Here is a 6,000-nt window from a genome sequence, read left to right on the forward strand (position 1 = left end):
AAACCGCAGGACACCTACCAGCCAACCAAAGATTGACAACCCCAGTAATCGAAACAAGTAAATCATCTGCAATAGCAGCTGCCGCCCCACTGATTGCGTCGACCAGATGCTGAGCACGCAAACCATCACGACCGCATGAAGTGCCTTTGGGGAAGCTCCTGATTGGGTCAACCATGGCCTCATCACAGGAAACAGTGGGCATAGGCGCAGGTGGATGCTTGTCTAGCAGTTCCAAGTACGTGTACTCGTTACGAGGAGCTAAACCAGACGAAGAGAGCACTCGAATGGCTGCTGCGAAATGGCCACAACTTATCTTCTTTTGACAAGCTAACAAGGTAGCTGCGTCTTGTCTCTTCTCATCTGCCTCTTTAGACCCAAAACGTAAAGGCTGCTGTAGAAGTTTCTTTAACAAAATAGAACAGCCGTTAGGCTCTTTCCAAACAGCAAGAGCCCGATTAATGGTTGCAACCTGTAAACATTTTCTGTTGCCGGATTTCTTCTCGGTGGAGCTTCTTGGCTTGAACAAGGTTAGCGTGCAGATTGGGAGAAAGATAAGATGTAACCAAGCTGATAAGCTACCAGGATTTACAATAATCCTGTCAAGACATACCTTTAGTGTTCTCGCAAAAGCAAGCCTGCATTATACGGAATGCTAGAGACTGTCGTGAACTGCCTTTGAAGCACTGCGTTTAGTAAGTCTGTAGAAAGGGAGGGTCCTGGAGTAGACACTTCTACAGCGTCACCATCACCAATACAGTCTACAGCATCACTGGTTGTATTACAGGAAGGAACTAAGCAGGCTACAGGTCCGCAGGTTGTATTGCAGGTAGAAACTAAGCAGGCATCAGCACCACCTGGAAAAAGCTCACCTGGTTTGTCCAAACCGTGAAGAAGAAACTCAACCTCTGCACCATTGAGAGGCCCGGCTATGACATCTCCATGCACAGCTCCACTTCTCCATCTCCCCTTGCAAGCTTTCTTCCAACCGTGGAAATGCATACATCTGCAACATAACCACATATGCAAGCGACGTAGAACATTCTCCCAAGCCGAGTAAATGTGCAAGTTAGAAGCAATCAAATCCCTGCATATGATCTTGTCATCTTCAGAGGAGAGATGCCTGTCATGAACATGCTTCATGAAAGAACCCTTTACATAACCCCTGCCATTAATTCCATCCTGGCAGCCATGAACTTGCTTGAAGGGGCAATGACAAAGGCTGTCGTCTAGCACAGCTTCATATTTAGAAGTATGCATCTAATTTGAAGACGTATTGTCACTCTGAAATGCTCGAACCACTTGAATTAAAACCTTGAAGTCAAATACTACAACACGATTCCAACAGATGCAGCAAAATAAACAACTATACATGACTAGTGATTCAGAATCTTCATACAGTTTCCCAAGGTGTAACCTCCTCCGCAGTCTAAAAACTTGCTTGAGGCTAGTTATACTTCACCCATAACACTGCTCTAATCAAATCAAACTGCCTCACTCTCGTGCAGTTACTGAGCAAACAATGTAATCAAGCCTGATTCGCTGAAGCTTTTCCTCGAACAGAATACGTGCAATTCAGACTAAAACTAATCCCACTCCACCAATAATTCCACAATTTAATTATTTAAGAATTAACTGCATCATTATACGTAAACATCCAAAAATATGACTAGGAAGAATTAACAAACAAGTGCTCCAAAAGGGGGAATCAAACGACGTCAACCATATGCAAACAAGTGTTCACTGTTGATTATTATTTAAAAAGAAAAAAAAACTCATAAAGTTCTGCCGTCAAATCACCACTAATAATAAACAGTAAATTCTAACTTACATGGATTCCATTAGATTTCCATGTGAATCAACAACAGATGAATACTAATCTTCCATTGAGGCTCTCTTTTTAATATAATATAATCTTCCATTGAGGCTCTCTTTTTACTAATTTTAATTTACAGTGAAAATAATTATGGGCTTAACTGATAATATAATAATATAAAATATTTTAGATAAAAATAAAATATGTTTAGAATAAATATAAAATATTTTTAGAATAAAAAATGGTTTAGATATTTTGTATGCAAAAATAGCTGCAAACATTAATGGCAGCAATATAACGATATTTAACTTTCATCAATTTTGTAGTGTTATAGTAAGATTTTTTTCTATTTTGAGATTTTTTCTAATTGGATTTTTTTTTCCTTGATTGGTCTCTACATAAAGCGCTATAGTAAGGGTATGATCTCATTGTTTTCGCGGTAATTCCTTTTTCTTTTTACTCGGTTACGATTTATTATTTTTGATAGTAAATTGTAGGTCTTTATACCTAATGTTCAATTATTAATGTCGGATTTTGGTTCACAGGTGCTGACGGTGCTTCTGCAATTATAATGGCTGCAGATTAATCCACACTCACCGATGTTGTGGATATATTAGGTGGTTTATTTGATATTCTCTCATGCACCAGTTTGTTTCTCTCATTGACGGATTTGTTTCTGCGAATCACGGAAATTGTGTTTATTAGAGATATTCTTGATGGCGGTATAATCTTACGGTTAATCATCTTTGGTCCTTAAGAATGTTGTTTGTTATCGTTGTTTTATTTGTTTAGTACTTTTCCTATATATATTTTTTTTGGGCTACTGTAATTTGACTACCGAGTGTTAGGCCATGATTATCAGACCATTTTGTTTTCACCCAAAAGACGAAAAAACCAAAAAATAAGCCTGATTAGGTATTTATAACTTGGTTGGAAGTGAAGAGTTGATATTATATTGTGTACTCATGGTTGATTGGAACTGCTCTTTTTTGGTTTTTTTTGTTTTTTTTTTCAATTCTGTAATGCTTTGTTTGCGATTCCCATATTTTACTATTTGATTGATTTAATTTATTTATTTTGTGGTGATGTGTTAAAAGAAAAACTACTAACATTATGGCCAACCGCTAATGGAAGGCATGGCGGAAAATCAGCAGCTTCAAAAACTTTTGAAGTATGTTGACGAGGGGATTCAAAGAAGGAATCCTGCTGAGATCGTTTATTGCAAGTATTTTGCCAACTTTGGAATTTGTAGATCTATTTCTTTGGTTCATCATAATACCGATATTTTTTGAAGCAACGACAAAGATTCATATCCCTTTGGATTCGAAGTCGTAGATTCATATACTGATATTTGTACGCCATTTTTGTTAAATCTGGAGTAACTGCAAAGATTATGTTTGGAAATATTTTCGAGTAATAATTAATAAATGTGTTTCCTTGATTAAATAGATATAGATTTGAGAATTTGGAAAATTTAGGATTTCTTAGATTTCAGTACTTTAAACAGCCGCTAATTGTGTTCCCTGGAATAGGAAACGTATATATGGTAAATACATATCATGGTATACGTATATATGGTAAATACATATAATAGTTCTTGCTTCGATATTGCTATTTAATTTGAGAGTCATTCAATGGACAGGATCTATCGTGGAGGTTCATCCTGCGGCCGGAATCATCCGGATGGGGTTTTCAAATGGACGGCCAGGAATTTACCATGAATGCCTTTCATGGAAACACGGCCAAACTTATTAAGCCCAAGAGTTCGAACCAGTGCCAAACTCTTTTTCTTTTTTGGACAGGGAAGACGGAGCATCTCCTACCCTAACAGCGGAAGAAGATTAGAAGAATATAAGAAAAGAGATAAAACTTGGTTAGTAAACACGAATTCCAGGTTTTTCTCTTTAATTTTTATCTTATCTGCTGATCTTAATTTTTTTTAGATCAATTAATGTGTGCTTGATGTTTTCCTTAGATGGTAAACCCTAGATTTTAAATTCTTTGTTATTGTGTAAATCCATTTATCAGACATTGCTAGCAATGTATACCAATCCTCATTCTTCTTCTTAATATTTGCAATTGATAATTAAGAATATGTTTAATAATGAGGAAATTCACTCATTCTTCTCTTAAGAATTTCAATTGGTAGAATTTTTTTTAAAAATGGTAATAGTTTAAGTGAAATCCATTTGTTTGAAGATTGATTAAATTCAGATTTATCAATATTTCTAGCAAGGTATACCAATTTAACGTCTTTAATGTCTTGGAGACATTGCAAATTTTGACGATCCATTATCCATGTGTACAGTGCGGACATAGTTTAAAGTTGGACTATAATTACAGGCGGATACATCTAATCCACTGAGTTCATTGCCAGCTGATTAATGCAGTGCCTAATTAGACAATGAGACTATGTTTAAGCTTATTTTGATTTTAATTTTGGATGGCCTCAATTTTGCTTGATTATTTATTTTCTTGAAACAAATTGGTCGAGGTGCTGTTGGTAACTTGATGGTAAACATTGGTGGTACTACAGACTACAGACTCTCCGGGGTTCTATGGAGAACAAAATCTTATGCAGGCAAACCCGCTTGAATGTTCATAGCTGATTTTCGTTCATTAAGCTTCCCCTGTATCATGTACGCGCCATCAACTTTGTGTTGTAGTCTCTTGATTCTTTCAGTGTGTTAAAAGGGTAGAAATGTATGTATTATAACCTTTATTTGTCATAACGGTACGGCCTTCTACTGCATATCCATACGTGTACAGTGCAGAAAGTCAGCAGAAATAGTGCAGAGTCAGGCTATTATTACAGGCAGATACATGTAAATCCATATATCTCCAAGTTCATTGCCAGCTGATTAATTCTATTTTTTGGAATCAGTACTTTATTTTGTATTTTTTTAGTGGTGGTTTAAAAAAATTAAAGCTCACAAGGATTCTATGGAGGACACTATCTGATGCAGACAAACCCGCTGGAATCTTTGTAGCCGCTAATTAAACTCAACAGGAGAGGTACAGCCTCCTACTGCATTAGGTTCTCCACTTTTGCTAATGATTTTACTGACATGAATGTTTTTGTGATGCTAAGGCCGGATGTGTCCGTCGATAGGATGGATCAGTTTCTTATCATATCTTCTCCTCTCTGGGCACGAAGGTACAGTCAGAACACCTACGGAACTCTGGGCCTCTTCTCATGATGAGCTTGCCGCCGTCAGATCCTGTTAATGGAATATTTAATTCATAAGAGTAATTTGGAACTGATAAATTCTATATAATTGGCATTTTAATAAAATGGCAACAAACTAACAATCTATTAGCATCTGGATACCGATTTTTAGTGTACTAAAAAGAAAAAGTACATAAATGTTGAGGAATTTGGGAATGAGAATGGGAAGGGACTGGAACTGAAGAGAGTTGGCCCAAACTAAGGGCATCAATGTCTGATTTTTCCTACGATTCTATCTTCGTGATTGTGTTGCTGTTGATTCAATATAATATCGTTAGAATTCAATTTCTACGCTTCACTGTTTTTTGTCTTTTGCTAAATATGATTTCTGGAGTAAATGGTGTGTATTCAATTTGAATTTTAAGTATTCAAAACCGGTGGATCAAAAAGCCACGTACTGTGTTTTGCTAGCTAGGTGAAGATAGAGAGGAAGTAGAAACAACAGTTAAGATGAACGCAGCATCAAGAAACCGGAGCACCTTTCTAGAAACAGCTGTGTTTACCTAGGCACTAGCTGCTATCTTCATTTCCTAAACTCTCAATTACCTTTGTGTTGTCTTTTGCAACGATGTTCGTATCGTCAATTGATTCACCTTTTAACATTTGGCAACACAGGTAAGCTGTTGATTTCTTATTTTTTGACAGATTTTCACAAGTGTGGTTTGATATACGTGATTAGAAAGCTTTAGCTTCAATTTTGAGACATGTATCGCGGTTTGCATAAACCGAAGTAGTCTAAATCCTATATTTTTTACTGTAAAAGCTACGTGAGTAAGTGCTTCTATGATGTTTACTGACTTACTTTTTTACTTATATGCTTCTGACTATTAAGCTAAGAGAATATAACTAAATAGTTTTTGGATGACTAGCAATAGCATGCTTAAGACAAGCTTACCTGTTTCGTTAGACTGCTGAAAATTACTTTCCTTTTAATGTAATACTAAAAGTTTCTTTAATT

The 6,000-nt window shown here is 36.4% G+C and overlaps 1 long non-coding RNA gene across 3 annotated transcripts; it reads left to right on the forward strand.

The window, feature by feature from the left end:
* The first annotated feature begins 3,029 nt into the window (after window positions 1-3,029).
* LOC113289502 lies at window positions 3,030-5,330 on the forward strand. Of its 3 annotated transcripts, none has more exons than XR_003331047.1 (4): window positions 3,030-3,359; window positions 3,456-3,707; window positions 4,350-4,828; window positions 4,905-5,330. It is a non-coding gene; the product is annotated as an uncharacterized LOC113289502 (long non-coding RNA). The 3 variants fall into 3 exon arrangements; XR_003331045.1 differs by having other exon boundaries at window positions 3,456-3,686; XR_003331046.1 differs by having other exon boundaries at window positions 3,035-3,166; window positions 3,456-3,686.
* Window positions 5,331-6,000: the final 670 nt, after the last annotated feature.

This window comes from Papaver somniferum, chromosome 6 (genome assembly GCF_003573695.1).
Source record: "Papaver somniferum cultivar HN1 chromosome 6, ASM357369v1, whole genome shotgun sequence".
Classification (NCBI taxonomy): domain Eukaryota; kingdom Viridiplantae; phylum Streptophyta; class Magnoliopsida; order Ranunculales; family Papaveraceae; genus Papaver; species Papaver somniferum.